Source organism: Dermochelys coriacea, chromosome 13 (assembly GCF_009764565.3).
Source record: "Dermochelys coriacea isolate rDerCor1 chromosome 13, rDerCor1.pri.v4, whole genome shotgun sequence".
NCBI lineage: Eukaryota > Metazoa > Chordata > Testudines > Dermochelyidae > Dermochelys > Dermochelys coriacea.
The window spans coordinates 4,546,182-4,562,773 of NC_050080.1; the positions used below are offsets into that span (position 1 = coordinate 4,546,182).

Consider the following 16,592-nt stretch of genomic DNA (forward strand, 5'->3'; position numbering starts at 1 on the left):
ATGAGTATGCCTGTCTCCAGACAAGCCCAAGAAAGAAAGGAAAGAAGTGTACTTGTGAACTCTCTCTCTTGTCTTAAACTATGTCCTTTCTGTTAGCAGAGTTCAATAAATATTATCCAGAGTGGTTGTATTGCCATTTTTACAAGAACTACCTAGGTTCCTCTTTCATAGCTCAACTGCAAATCCACTTGAGCAGCAGCCTGGTGGTAAGATGCTCCCTTCAGCATATGTGTCTGAATTCTCCTACTCCAGAAACTGATGATGACCTCAGCACCTGTAAATGATTTCTTTTCTCTTCTTATCCTCTGGCGGTTTGATTGGTGTCCGGATTCTCATCTTGTACTCCTGGAGGCAATCGAGTGGAGGTTCTTCACTGAGAAGGGAAGCTGTCATAGTTAGGTCCTTAAGGCTTCAGGGCTCCTCTCTTGGCCTAACTATCTTGCAGGGGGAAGAGCTGCTGTCTGACCCAGAGGAAGGAGATGTATCCAGCCTATTGTTTTGATAGAGCTCTTCTTTATTCCTTTCCCCGCTTCTTCTTTCTATGAATCAGCTGCAGAGAGCATAGTCTTATAAAGGCTAGGATGAGAAGCTCTTTTAAAAAATGAAAAATTCTTTGACTATTTTGCCCCTGAAGGTGATAGAGAGAAGTTATTAAAGGACTCCCTCTTTCCACAGTAGTTTTAAGGATCTGCACAAGTCACTTACCTCGTACCATGAAAAACATAGTTAGGACAGAATATGAATTCCTCTAATAAAGCCTGTCAACAAGCAAGCAATGAGTTCTAGAGGATTTCTGAGAGAAATGTTGTTGTTTTTCAGCTTCATATACTGGATATGTTGTTTATCCATGCTCACCAAAGATATATTTGCCTCCAAGAGACTTGTTTTTCTCAAAGAACCTTTCAGGTTTTTTTGTAATTAGATTCTGTTGAGGTTGGAAGTAATTGAGCTGGTTAGGTGGAAGGGCCTTTTATACCTTATTTCCAAAAGGCTTAGAGACTGAGTGAGATGCATGGATTCTGTCAATTTTTACTTCTGTCAATGATTCAGATGCTTCCATGGCATGCTAATCCTATAGTGTGGATCAGCTGAGGCAGAGATTTTGAACTCCTAGTTTCTGGTATGTAAATATCCTTTACAGGATTATTTTTCATTTCTCACAACTCTTTGAGGCTTATGCAGTTCATAGGGCTTGGCTACACTTGCGAGTTAGAGCGCTGTAAAGCAGCCCTGGGCACCCTAGCTCACTACCCATCAACACTAGCAAGGCATGTAGAGCGCTCTACGGCTAGAGCACTGCTGGTACTCCACCTCGGTGAGAAGATTAACGCTTGGTGCACCGAGGCTGAAATGCCTGTGCATCAGTGTGAACGAGGTGTTGCATTACTGCGCTCTGATCAGCCTCCGGAAACGTCCCATAATCCCTGTAAATCGAGTGGCCACTCTTGTCATTGTTTTAGAATCGCTGCAGGAATGCAGATATGCCCTTTGAAAGCTCCGTTTCTGACAGCTGGCTGCTTATCTGCTCTGAGACAAAGCAACTGTTAGTGTGGAATGCTGTGTATGAGAGAGAGGCGCGGGGTGGGGAAGGTCTGCTGCCATCTGAACTTACAAGACAGCATGCTGACATGCTCTCAGCCCCCCAAAAACCCAGTCTCTCTCTCTCTCCCCCCACATACACACAACACTCCTCGTCACACTCCACCCCAGCCCCCACCCCCATTTGAAAAGCACATTGCAGTCTCTTGCATGCTGGGATAGCTGCCCTTAATGCACTGCTCCCAGTGCCGCTGCAAATGTGGCCATGCCAGTGCAGGTGAAGCTGTTAATGTGCACAGACTGCAGCGCTTTCCCTACTGCGCTCTCCAAAGGCAGGTTTAACTCAAAGTGCTCTACATCTACAAGTGTAGCCATGCCTATAGAGTCAAACAGATCTACAACCCAGCATAAACTTTTTAGGCCTTAGAATAGTTTATTACATAGCTTTAAAATACCTTACTGCGTGGTGGTGGTAGACATTATATCTGTAGCCTAGCTGAAAAAGCAGTGGCACCAGAAATATTCAAGTGTTTAAGGAAGACATGCAAAGGAAGTTGCTTGAAAATGTCAGCTTGATCCAAACAATGTACGTTAAATTAGTTCTTAATACCAAGACAGGTTGGTTAAGCAGGACAGTCTTAGATTGTGAGGAAAAAGTCCCTTCACGCAGACTTAATTGTGAAGAACAGTTGTGTATCTTTGATAGACATTTTTATGACCAGATCTATAGAACATTGAACTACTATATCCTTATTAGAGGTTTCTTCCTCATTGAAGGCTTATGCTAACTGCTCTTTTCCCTGTTGGACCCTTGATCTGAGTTATTTATGCAGAGCTGTGGGAGAGTCTAATTGCCCAACATAACATTGGTTGATAGGTAAGATGCGTTTCAGCCTCACAAGAGGAATCGGCTGTCTGCAGATATATGGGTTATCCTACATATTCATCCATATTCCATATCCCTTTTTGATTTATTCAGGGATGTCAGTGCAGTGTTTGTGACACCAGTTCTTCTTTGAAATGATTCTGAATTTCTGTACTCAACAAATCATGCAGGAGGAGCAGATTGATCAGAAAGGAGAGTGCTTCAATTTATATAAGTGTCATAGTAATCACAATTGGCAATGTTAAGAAAAGATGTATAAGCCAAGTGTGGTGGTTCAGTGTTTCTGTGTAATTTGTATGCGTAGAAAATTACTCCTAAAATACTTTATCACTAACAATACACCACCATTTTTAATTGCAAAAACTGAACAGTATGAGCTAAGCCCAAAATTTTAAAATTTGGGTGGCAGAAGTTTTCAGAGGTGCTGAGCATCCTCAGTTCCATTTGACTCTCTTTGAATGTGCTATAAAGCAGTATTTCATCTGGGGAATTGGATTAAAGCAGTCATTCCATTGGTTATTCTGCTCAGAGCCCCTGCTAATTCAAATTAGTTTTGTATTTCTTTTCATCTTTAAATGTGTAAAGTAATATTAGAGGCAAGTTTGTGCTCTCCAGTTTGCAAATATTTCACTAATAAATATTTAATGCCTAAGTCTGGAAGCTAAAGGAAAAGCTACCATTGTTAGAATGTGCCACTTGACCATTAAACTTGAATGCACATGGACAATGCTGTCCATTGAGTTAGCAATGAACTGATGCAGAGCTTCAAGGCTGTTTGTTTCTAGCCATGATCTGGCTCTCATGAGTCCTATATTGTTAAATATAAGTATTTTAGAATGCTGTGTAACTAGGATGAGAGAGGGGGGGAAAAACCCAACAACCCTAAAACCACTGAAAGTGTGAGTTTCCAGCTGGCTGTCTGCTTCAGTTCTGAGGAGAGGATTTTTTATTCATTTTAGCTTAGGATGACAAGGTAGGTTTCAGCTGGGACTGAAGCATTTGGATTCTATCAAAGAGCATAGCTAAACTGGTTGGAGCATATGTCAGCAGGATCTTTATTTCAAGCAAAATGAGTGCTATTTGCATTATCCGCACTATATTACATGTATAGTGTTCTTGCTGGTTTGTAATATTAATAATTTTGACAATAGCTCTTCCATAAATAAAATTAGGTCAGGCTTTTCTTTCCCAATCAGGACACCTATGGTAATACAAAGAATTATTTTGATTTTATTTTGTAGCAGTTCTAGTCTTTCACAGTTTTTGAAATTTGAAAATATTATTCGGAGCTTGTCCACAACTTGCATAGCCTCTTCCAGGTACAGCATCAGTTCTCGGGTCCTTGATTCTTATGGTCAGGTGTGAGTAATTCTTGAGGATAATGTTTCCAGTGTTTCCTTTGATAGAGCACACAATGTTTTGGAGATGGTTTAATTTACTACTGTGTGACTACTTCACAAAGCTGACATTCTCTGTGGCTTTCAAAATGAGATGTCACTTGATACAGAACAGGATGGTGGCTTTGGTGTTTCCTGAGAAGCTAGAATGTTTGCTTTGAAGTTCTGTTCACAAAATTTACAGAGACTATCTAAAATGAACTGCAAAAATCCAGGTTTTAACAAAAAATCAAGGCGCATGCTACTTTTAATCATTTATTATTTATTTATATTACTAGAATGCCTAGGGGTCCTAATCATGTACCAGGATCCCATTGTTCTGTGCTTGTATAGCACCTGGCAGAAAGACAGTCTCTTCCCAAGGAGCTTACAATCTAAATGCATCTCTCTCTAGAAGATTGCAAACTTTTGTTTCTGATGTGGATCTTACCACCATAATTCACATATTTGGGAATAGTAAACATGGTTTTTGTAAAGGGAAACCATGCCTCACCAATCTACTAAAATTATTTGAGGGGGTCAACAAGCATGTGGACAAAGGGGATCCAGTGGATATAATGTACTTAGATTTTCAGAAAGCCTTGACAAGATCCCTCACCAAAGGCTATTAAGCAAAGTAAGCAGTCATGGGATAAGAGGGAAGGTCCTTTCAGGGATTGGTAACTGGTTAAAAGATAGGATACAAAGGGTAGGAATAAATGGTCAGTTTTCAGAATGGAGGGAGGTAACTAGTGGTGTCCCCCAGGGGTCTGTACTGGGCCCAGTCCTATTCAACATATTCATAAATGATCTGGAAAAAGGGGTAAACAGTGAGATGGCAAAATTTGAAGATGATACAAAACTACTCAAGGTAGGCAAGTCCTTGGCAGACTGCGGAGAGCATAAAAGAATCTCTCAAAACTGGGTGACTGGGCAACAAAATGGCAGATGAAATTCTATGTTGATAAATGCAAAGTAATGCACATTGGAAAACATAACCCGAACTAGACATACACAATGATGGGGTCTAAATTAGCAGTTACCACTCAAGAAAGAGATCTTGGAGTTATTGTGAATAGTTCTCTGAAAACATCCACTCAATGTGCAGCGGCCGTCAAAAAATCAAACAATGTTGGGAATCGTTAAGAAAGGGATAGATAAGACAGAAAATATCATATTGCCTCTCTATAAATCCATGGTACGCCCACATCTTGAATACTGCGTGCTGATGTGGTCGCCCCATCTCAAAAAAGATATATTGGAAAAGGTTCAGAAAAGAGCAACAAAAAATGATTAGGGGCATGGAGCATCTACCATATGAGGAGAGATTAATAAGACTGGGACTTTTCAGCTTGGAAAAGAGACGGCTAAGGGAGGATATGATTGAGGTCTATAAAATCATGACTGGTGTGGAGAAAGTAAATAAGGAAGTGTTATTTACTCCTTCTCATAACACATGAACTAGGAGTCACCAAATGAAATTAATAGGTAGCAGGTTTAAAACAAACAAAAGGAAGTATTTTTTTCACACAATGCACAGTCAACCTGTGGAACTCCTTGCCAGAGGATGTTGTGAAGGCCAAGACTAACAGGGTTCAAAAAGAACTAGATAAATTCCTGGAGGATAGGTCCATCAATGGTTATTAGCCAGGCTGGGCAGGGATGGTGTCCCTAGCCCAGGGGTGGGCAAACTATGGGCTGGATCTGGCCTGCCAGCCATGTTAAGTCAGCCCTCCAGCTCCCCTTGGCATGCAGGGTGTGTGGCTTGCCCCACTCCAACCAGGGAACAGGGTCGGGGGCCACTCCATTCTGCTTGTGGAAGCAGTAGCATGACCCTGCTCTGGCTCCTACTTGAAGGGGCAGCCAGGGGGCTCCGCTCTGCATGCTGCCCCTGCCCCAAGCGCTGCCCCCATAGCTCCCATTGGCTAGGAACTGCAGCAAATGGGAACTGCAGGGGCAGCACCTGTGGACGGGGCGGCGCAGAGAGCCGCCTGGCCGCAGCTCTCGGTAGGAGCCAGAGTGGGGACATGGCTGCTGCTTCCAGGAGCCGCTTGAAGTAAGCGCTGCCCGGAGCCTGCACACCTGAGCTTCTCCCCACGACCCATCCTCCTGCCATGATTCCCCTCCTGCCCTCTGAACCCCTCGGTCCCAGCCCGCAGCACCCTTCTGCACCCCAAATGCCTCATCTGCAGCCCTATCCCACAGCCTGTAATCCCAGCTGGAGCCCTCATCCCCTCCCACTGCACCTTACTCCCCCACCCTAGCCCGGAGCCCCCTCCCACACCCTGAACTCCTAATTTCTGGCCCTACCCTAGAGTTCGCACCCCCAACCAGAGTCCTCACCCCCTCCTGCAGCCCAACCCCAATTTTGTGAGCATTCATGGCCTGACATATAATTTCTATTTCCAGATGTGGCCCGGGGGCGAAAAAGTTTGCCCACCCCTGCCCTATCCTCTGTTTGCCAGAAGCTGGGAATGGGCTACAAGGGATGGATCACTTGTTGATGATTAACTGTTTTTTTTTTGTTTTTTTTTTCATTCCCTCTGAGGCCCCTGGAATTAGTCACTGTTAGAAGACAGGATACTGGGCTAGATGGACCCTGGGTCTGATTTCAGTATGGCCATTCTTATGTTTAACAAGACGTTCCCTGTCCCCTACAAGATAGCTTACCCAAGTCCTTTTCCCCAGTATTTTTAATCAGTCTGGCTGAAATCCCTACTCATAAGAACAAACCTGCTGGTGGCTTGTCCTCACAGATTGAAGAAATACCAGGGTATCTCTCTGCATATCCAAATATACCAGAACAAACCTTTGATGTTCACTTGTAAATAAGGCTCCCCCCACTTGTTTACCTCTTCCTGTTAATTTCCTTCTGAAGTCTCTGCCAGCTTTCATTAGCATTTGACTTAGTATGCTAGTAGACATACAGTTGTATGACATACAATACACAATGGTCCACCACACCCTGTCTGGAGAAGTTTGTCTCAAGAGATGCTACCTTTGAGTGACTTGCTTTTAACCGCAGACCTAAAGAACATTTTTTTAATATGTATATCTAACTCCTCATATATTTCCATACATATATCTTGCAATGATTATGATGACCTGTGTGATGTAGGCTTTCAGAAGAGTTTTTACATGACCCCTTTTGGGTGAACCCATGGATTCTCTATGTATCCCTGTCCTCTACCAGTTGTCATCAAGAGGTGCTTGGATCACAACCACCCTGTCCTCCCAAAAAAAAACTCGTGTGATTTCTATCCCAAATTCCAAATGTCAGAGTTAAACTTAAAAAACCTGTATTCAGTGATCAGTTGTCTGCCAACCATCTTCTTACCTGGGCTCTTTGATTATATTGCATGGATGACCAGGCAGCTCAAATTTTCAGTGTCCGGCTCTCAGTCTGCTAAATAATGAAAAGTCATCTATCAGCCATACAGATCACAGCATCTCTAACTTCGGCTACTTCCTTTGAGGAACCATTTGAGTTCCTGGTGTTATATGTAAATATTACACAGGGAAGGGCATAGTATTGATTTTACGTAATGACATGTTCCAAATTTTCCTTTCAATTCTGTATCCATTTTAAAATTTTGTTTGGTTTTTATTGCATATCTGAAACGCAGAGTTACAGGATCTAGGAAAACATGCTTCATTTGTTTGGGTGGCAACTAGGCTGTTCAGAAATACAGCTGAAATCTCAAGTTTAACTTTTGAGGTAAGGAGGGCTGTCATCTTATAGGTATTGTTTCCCCTTTTTGACCTGAATGGCTAGTCAAAGTTTGGGGCCCTTGGGATTTTCCAGTTGCGAGTAGAAATTGGTAACAATCAGGTATTTCTTTGATGCAGTTTTGCTTGGTTACAAATACCTGCTTCTTTGAATGAAGGAGGAACCAAGAACAAAAAGAGCAGTTTCTTAGCTTGCAGCTCCAAGCCTTGTCAGCCAACACCAAACCCAAAAGCTTGCACTCTTGCTTTTTCTAGGGTTTGTGTGTGTGTGTGTGTGTGTGTGTGTGTGTGGATAGATAGATATATGGGGGGGGCACAACACATGCACCCACAAACTCCTTACCCAAAACAGTGAAAGTACTCCGCTCATTCAGTGCAAACTCCTGGGCAGGTTCACAATCTCTTTTGTCTTAGGTGAGGGCTTTTGATTAACTCATCCTGACAGTTACGTTAATTGTGATTCAAGCAATGATCGGTACTTCCCAGCGTAAGTGTTGTCACTGTTTTGAACAGTTCTATCCTGACTGCTTATGAATTTTGTGCTGTTGAATTCTGATTGCTTCAGCAGCCTGTGAGAGTGAAATTGTAGTAGCAAGTGAATTTTTACTTGGATTACATATGATATATGAACTGGACATGAAAACAGATTTACGTTTCTGAAAGCCTGGCCAATGAGACATTATATGAAGAATCCAACACATGATACATGGAAGATTTGTAAGGTATGCAGCCTTTGTTTGACTGACAGTTTCTGCGAAAGCAAACAAGACATCTTATCTTTTTGGAATCCTAGGTAGTGTTGGAGGAGGATTTTTTTTGACTGATTTTCATAAAGAAACAATAAAAAATACAAAAAGGTAAATGACGTACAACCTGTATATATTTCTAAATATTGTATGCTTCATGGGATTGCCAATAGAATTATGAAATTACAACATTTTACAATTTGTCAAAACTGCAAAAACAATCAAAAACCTGGAACCCTGATGCACATTCTAGGGGACTGTCCATCAGTCAGGCAGCTGTGTAAAAAGGTGGACATGAGAACTCTTTTAAATTACTTCTGCTGTGTAACAGATTTACTGTGGTAATAACATGGCCAGGTTTTAGCACAGCACTAAAAGAATTCATACTAAGGACCACTTGCATTAGAAACATAGAATCATAGAACTGGAAGGGACTTTGAGAGGTCATCTAATCCAGTCCCCTGTACTCATAGCAGGACTAAGTGGTATTTAGAGTCCATCCCTGACAGATGTTTGTCTAACTTGCTCTTTAAAATCACCGATGAGATTCCACAACCTCCCTAGGCAGTCTATTCCAGTGCTTCACTACCCTTACAGGAAGTTTTTCCTAATGTCCAACTTAAACCACCTTTGCTTAAGCCTATTGCTTCTTGTCTTACCCTCAAAGGTTAACGAAAACATTTTTTTCTCCCTCCTCCTTGTAACATCCTTTTATGTACTTGAAAACTGTTATCATGTCTTTTCCTCCCCCTCCCCCCACAACCTCCCAGTCTTCTCTTCTCCAGACTAAACAAACAGTTTTTTCAATCTTCCCTCATAGAAGATGGCTTGCTTACAACACTCCTGCTAATACATCTCAGAATTATTTTCGCTTTTTTTTTTTTTTTTTTTTTTTTTTTTTTTTTTTTTTTTTTTTTTGCAACAGTGTTACACAGTTGACTCATATTTAGCTTGTGGTCCACTATGACCCCCAGATCCCTTTGTGCAGTACTCCTTCCTAGGCAGTCATTTCCCATTTTGTATGTGTGCAACTGACTGTTTCTCCATAAGTGGAGTATTTTGCATTTTATCCTTATTGAATTTCATCCTGTTTACTTCAGACCATTTCTCCAGTTTGTCCAGATCATTTTGAATTTTAATCCTATTCTCCAAAACACTTGCAACCCCACCCAGCTTGGTATTGTCCGCAAACCTGATGAGTGTACTCTCTATTCCATTATCTAAATCATTGATGATTTAGATAATCATTCTGCAGTAATCCAGAATCTGTGAAGGAAAGGTTTGATTTGCATTGCTATGGTGGTAGTGGAAGATGTTCATATATTCACAAATTTAATACATGCTGTCTGAATGTGATTCACTTTTGGCTGAGCAACTTACTCTCATGCATGCTATAGGAGAGACTCTGATACAAATAAAGTATTGCCAGGTTACTGGACTTCAAAGATGGTGATCAAAGATTTGGTATGCAAAGGGTAAAACTCAGTTTGATAGTGCAGACTCCAAGTCTAGAGTTGGATATATTAGAGGTATTGAGATGGATTAACTGTGTTAATGAGATTGCGCCTTTCAGGATTTGACTGTGTAAACGTGTAACTGGCCTTTTGATTTATGTGGGAATTGTACAAGTAGAACTATTAAAAGTGCAAAAATTTACCTTGCAGCAACGGTAGAGCTGTTTCTGGTAGTCTGGATTCCAAACCAGAGGTACTAACTTTGTAAATTGCTTGGTTGGCACTTTAGGGAATTAATTCTAACAGCACTGATTTGTTAGTGCTTTAAATTTTTAAAATTTAAATACAATGAGAAACTTGATTTGCTTAGTTTTCTCCTCAGTTCCCCTACCTGCTATATTGTGTGGGTCTTTTAGTGTGGGAATGGGCTTTCACAAAAAAGAACAGATGGTCTGCTGGCCATTTGCTTTAAAAAAGAATATTTGAGTCCCTGTAGGGATCTAAATAACCATCAAGGCATCAGTGAGGAATTGAAATAGCTGTTTATCTAAATTTATATCTGACATAATACATTTAAAAATACCTAATTAACATAAAGAATTTTTAATGAACATACCCCTGACCAAAATGTGTTTAGCACAGCAAAAAATACATAAGCACACTTTTCAGTAGAGGTGACTAACGCATGATGATGTTCTTGGTAACTGGTGTGCAGATGGTTAAAAGTGATGCTGTTTAATCCAGGGGATTACCTGTCTTCATAACCTTCTGAGCGAAACCTCTTCAGGGAATCCTGCCTGATTAGAATATGTAGCAGATGGCGGGTGAGTGTGTGGGGATGCCGCACTTTTTTTTTTAAAGATACAGAGCATCTCTTAATATTGTTAATCAGAATACTTGAAAGGGCAGATTCTGTAGAATAGACAATATCCTGGTGCATTCAGTTTTACAGTGTATTGTAACCTATACTTGGGTCTTCAGCCTTTAGAAAGTAAAACTCTTGCTGTGATGCCTGCAAAAGTCTTTGACCACGGTTAGGCTGCAAGTAAAAGTTCAAACTGCAGGAAACCACTTGACTTAACTTATTCTTATACTGATGTGTGTTGATTATGATTTCAGTTATACTTGTCTCTGTTTAATTGAAGTTTATAAAGTTTCTGTGTTTCACCAGTCTCATCTTCTTAATTAACTGCAAGTAGCCATCTGAATAAAGAACCTGTTACTTGTAACTAGTAAATAATTTCATAATTGCAGTAATCAGGTTACACTTTATCGCTGACTTTACTAATACCTCATTTATAGGCCTGCATGTCAATTGCATTTCAATTTTGAAAAATCAATTCAAATAGCAGTCATTTATTCCAGGCTCTGAACTTTTGTTAATTTTCAGATGCTTTAATCATTTTCAGCCCCAAACTTTTAAAGATAATTTATTATTCTACTTCTGCACCAATATTTTTCTTTATTCTTGAGGCAAGGCTATAAATAAACATGCATAGGCTGGATTCAGATTTGTTTCAACTTTATTAACTCTGACCCTCATGAGGCAAGGAGATATAGTGGGTTTTTTTGTTTTTGTTTTTGTTTTAAAGTGCCACATGTATTCATCTTTGGATTGTCAGTAAAGGCAAAAACCTACTTGATAGACAGTTCCTTCAAGAGCTAAATTAGTGTTTAAAATTTTAATAGGCCAAACCTTCCTGAGGCACTCAGATCTAAATCCCACAGGTCTCTGGGGGAAAGTTTGTAAAATACCACCTCTCACTGTTTCAATACTTAAAGAAGTTTCACTTAAGGTGAAAGTGTTCACTGATGATTACACTACAGAAGTAACTAGACATAAGGGGAACTTTTAGGAAAGGTGCAAGGAGAAGGTGTTTGTCCTTAAGTGAAAAGGGCAGGAGAATCCCTTATGGTCAGTGGGATACTGGTCAGTATGATTAGCTAGCTACCAGATTGATAGATTCAGGACCAGCAGCCTGACCTTGGCAGTAGAACCATTCTTAGGATATGTCTACACTGCAATTGGTGTGACTGCAGTTTGTGTAGGCATATCTGCACTAGCTTTCACCTAGCGAATGTGGCTAAAAATAGCAAGAAGATGCAACAGCATGAGTGAGGAACGTGAGTACATACCGGGGGGAGGGAGGGAGGGGAGTCAGGCGGGCTTATATAGCCTGTGCCACGGCTGCATCTTCACTTCTAATTTTAGCTTCACTAGCTAGATTAAAGTTGACCTGAGTGTACCTATATGAGCTGCAATTATATTCCTGGTTGCAGCGTGCTGGGGGAGCAGGGTAGGCTACAGCCAGGTTGGATGTAACTAATACTGGAATTGGATTAAATTTTCACATAAATCTTATCCATTTGTAAAAAAATAAAAATCTATCAAACTGTTAACAAAATATATAGCATTGTTTATTTTGTATATTTTTCATCTTTCAGAAAACTATAAGGGATGCTTATTGTAGAATAGCGAGATTCTTAACATGATCTGTGATTTTTTTCCCATAATCTTTTATTTTTCATAAAAATAGCATATGTAGATATCAAAGTGTAAAACTGTAACGTATTTTTAACATCTAACTTTGTGTTTTCTCATGTGAAGCATTTGTCTGAATAACACTTAAAAAAGAATTTCAGTGTTATCTTCAGTTAATTCAAAGGGACTGCCCAAAAAGTACCCAGAAAATAATGAAGTAAATAACTTCTTTAAAACTTATTGGTGACTTGCAACAAATTACATCTTGAAAACATTAAGTCTTTGATCCTGTTCTCAGGCTTCCTGTCGCAGTGATGTTGCCAAGAGGTCTTTTCTTGAGAGGTCTCCTCAGTTGTGTAGAGAAATACTCGTTCTTATTTCAGTTTCTCAGGACCCAGCATCTGTGGCAGGGGAACAGCTAAATTACCATTGTGAGGGAACCTAAAGGATATTTAAAGAATTAAGAAGAGAGGGAGAATGGCATTTATATCTATTTTTGGCAGAGTCCATGCTGCAGTCAGATAGCGTTGAACTGCCTGTCAAGAAATCAGGGAGAGTTCTTATGTCCCTGCCAGTCAGTCAATTATTCCCATGCTTCGCCATACCTATATATTTGTAGCAGTAGATCTAGTCTTCCGTGAGGCAAATTAGCAAGAGTTATTGCTAGGCGACACAAGTCTGGCTGTATTTGTACTGACTGATCAGTACAATGGCAGCTAGTATTTGGTGTCTGGTGAATCCCCAAAAAGTGGCTTATTTACATTCCTAATATACACTTGTAAAGTAATAATATGACTTCGTCCTTCTGTCTTTGTTCAACAGTAGAGAATTTCAGATTTGCTGTAAACAACAGTTTATAGGAGGGACTCTAAAGCAAATGTTTTAGATTTACGATTGGTGCTGTGCTGCCATTTCCCCATCAATACTCATGCATGACTCTCGTTACTATCAATAGTAGTTACATATGCAGCAAGGGGAGAACTCTAAATATTTTAGCACTCGCTATGTGTGAGGCTTTTTTGTTTGCTGTGCCATGATATCTAGGCCAAGAAGGAAGCAGACCATAATTTTTGGCTTCAAAGTACCTCTCTGGGGTTGCTGGGTTTGGAGAGGGAAAAGTTTTTAAATTTTTTTGCCTGAGGAGGAAGTATTTCAAAATTAAAATGTCTGCTCTGTTCACACCATTTTTAAAATTCTTTTATGTCTTCAGTTTCTTTCCAATGTGAAATGTCTAGATCAGGAGTAAATCTTTACTACCAGCATATCATGTACATTTTCCTACCAATGCGTAAGGAGACTCATTGAAAGTGGACATTTCTGTTTCTTCATCTGTAACTTGTAATTGTAATCATGCAGGGGAAAAGAAGTTGTATTGAAGTAGACTAACAGAAATTTGTAAACTGGATTAGTGAGGCTGAAATAAGAACTCGATGAGTGTTCAGAAGCAGCTTTTTAGTGACCTTTTGATCAAGACTAATTGTCTCAACAGTCTTTAAGAAACATATCTAGAACATTAATGACCACTGATACTAATTAAACCAGGGGTGGACAAACCACATCACGTGGGCCAAATGCAGCCCACAAGCCATTTTAAGCTGCAAGCTCCCACTGGGGAGCAGGGTCTGGGGCTTTTCCCTGCTCCTGCACTCCAGCTGGGTCGGGGGCCGCACCATATGGCTCCTGGAAGCTGTAGCATGGCCCCACTCCGGGGCACAGGGTCAGGGGCCGCACCATGCAGCTCCCAGAAGCAGCTGCATGGCCCCACTCCAGTGCTCTAGCAGGATCAGGAGCTGCTTCACGCGTAGGAGCCGGAGAAGGGATAGGCCACTGCTTCCAGGAGCCGCTTGAGGTAAGCGCTGCTCAGAGCCTGCACCTCTGAGTCTCTGCCCATGCCCCAACCCCCTGCCCCATCTCTGATCCCCCTCCCGCTCTCCAAACTCCTCAATCCCAGCACAGAGCACTCTCTTGCACCCCAAACCTCTTATCCCCAGCCCCACCTCAGAGCCCACATCCCCCCCAACCCCAGTTTTGTAAGCATTCATGGCCCGCCATACAATTTCTATTCCCTGATGAGGCCCTCAGGCCAAAAAGTTTGCCCACCCCTGAATTAAACAGCAAAACTGAAATTTAATTGTGGTTATCTTAACGAGCTATTACAGTACCATGCGTCTATCCATCTGAGCTATCCACCTGATCATTGGGCTCCTTTCTCACTGCCACTTAAAACCAGGATGATTGTTCATTATTTTTGTTCTCCTCCTATCTTAACTGCATGATATGTATGCAGAGAAAGGAATTTGCAGAATTCTTGTGCTTTTGTTTTAATTCTGCTGTCTCAAGTGTTTGTGTTCTCTCTGTTGGATGCTTCAGCTGAGAGACACAATGCTCTGGAGTGGAATAGAACATGATTTGAGGGTACTAGGAGATCCTCTCCTGCGGTGGCAGGCTTGATGATTTTGCCTATGGGATGGAAATCCCTCCAGTCCTTTCTGTGGAATTGACTGTGAAAACCAAGCGATGAAAGCTGCAACCTTTCAAAGGGTATTTGTTTTACATTTTCTTCTATGAGCTGAAATTGCTCCTTTCGCTGTAAAAGGTAAAGGGTTTAACTAGAAGAGAGTGTGAGGCTTTAAATACTCATTTCAAAGGCCTATTTAATCTGGTGTGGGTTAATTGTAACTACATAATACAAAAATAAGTCTCCTTTCTATGCTGCTCCTTGCTCCAGGACTGCAGCTAAAGGATGGCAAATGCTTATCTCCTAATGTTAAGGTCATGACATATTTGTCAATGGTTTGCCACAGGGTAGAATTCCATTGGGGTTTTTCATATTTGTATGTGGTCTGAGAGGTTAATTCAAGTTCAGATATTTTTATTCAACTAGAATATATATTATATGGTTTGGCCCTTTAATGTAAACCCTTAAAGGGGAGACTGCCTCCTACCTAAATGGGCAGGCAGTCTCTCTTCTTTCTCTCCTCCCCACTCCTTTCCAAAATCCTTCAAAGGAAATAGTAAAAAAACAAAAAAAAACCAACCACAACTATATCAGGGCCTGTTAATGTACATGAAGCATTTGGGGGCGAGGGGGTGTGAAGTGGGGGGAATCTCAGTTGGACTAATTTCCATTTCTTTACTTAAATGAGTCATCTGGTGGTTAGTGGTATCCTCTGGTTGCAAAGAAATTAGTCAAATGGAACTGCAGCACCCCTGTTTCTCATTTCTATATCAGCCTTTGATCACCTGAATTCTCCCATGCAACTTTCCCAATCTGAAATAGCATTAGCAATACCACTTGAGGAAGGGCAGTCTCTTTCCCAGTGAGTAGCTCCAGTGCTATTACTAAAAATTTATGAAGCACATGAAATAAGTGAACGTTAATTTTTTTCCAAGGGAGGTAAGAAATGGGAATACTGTAATACTTAAAACTAGCATTTGCATATTCAGTGTAATAACTGAAAGAAGATATTTACTGTTCATCCATTGCAGGTTTATATGTGTGACATGCATTGTAAGTACTAGCAAACAACTCCTTCTCTATTTTCTTAAGTGGATTGACTGAGCAGATAAGATAGGACCAGGGCAGTGGCGTCTTTACTTGGAGGTCTTTGACTCAATAATCAGAGCCCTAGGTCACCTATCACTCAACCTCTTTGCTTCCATATTCAACATGAAGATTTCCCATTTCTTCTCTAGGTGAAGGGACCACTGACCCCATAGCCACACACATGCTTTCTTGTCCATGGCCAGAAGGATTGCTATATACCTTTCCCCTGTTTGCAGTACTCCTCGAGGCAATTCAGAGGAGAAGGGAAAGGGCAGAGTAAATTCTAGTGGCCTCTCATTGGTCAATAAGGCCCTCCCTGGTTTTCAGATGTAATTGAGATGGCATCTTACTATCTGCTACTTCTCTCACTCAGGAAGGCGCTTCAGTTGCAGGCAGCTAAAACAAGGATAGTCCGAGGGTCTCAAATGAGCATTTTAGCTTCCAGGAATGGATTGAAAAATAGGACATATTTGAGGACATAGCATATTTAAATACCCTAAATAAACCACTTGAACCTCTGTCCCAAATATCTGTTTCCACAAAAAGTTTTTTTCCAGTTGCCACTGCTTCAGCAAGAAGAGTTTCAGAACTAGAAGCTTTATCAGCTTTATCAACCACAGTACTGCACTTTTCAGCAGGACAAAGTTGTTTTAAGAACTAATTTTCATTTCATTCCCACAGTAAATTTGGTATTCCATAGGCGCTGGTCCTTTCATCTTTCTGTCAGCATCCAAGTCATCCTATTAAAAACTATGGCATACACTGGTTGTCGGGAGACCACTGCAGATCTAAATTGAATGCACTAGCCTTTTCAGAATACTACTGTTGCTTTT

The 16,592-nt window shown here is 40.9% G+C and overlaps 1 protein-coding gene across 3 annotated transcripts in view; it reads left to right on the forward strand.

Annotated features, from left to right (window-relative positions):
• Positions 1-16,592, forward strand: part of DNAJC5 (DnaJ heat shock protein family (Hsp40) member C5) — a 63,051-nt gene that overhangs the window by 27,723 nt on the left and 18,736 nt on the right. The window contains exon 1 of one of the 3 annotated variants that reach the window (XM_043495663.1): positions 10,530-10,554. The exons of the other annotated variants lie outside the window; for them this stretch is intronic. The gene's annotated coding sequence lies outside the window, so the exon portion shown is untranslated. Of the gene's footprint in view, positions 1-10,529; positions 10,555-16,592 lie in introns of those variants that run through there. 3 annotated transcript variants of the gene reach the window in all.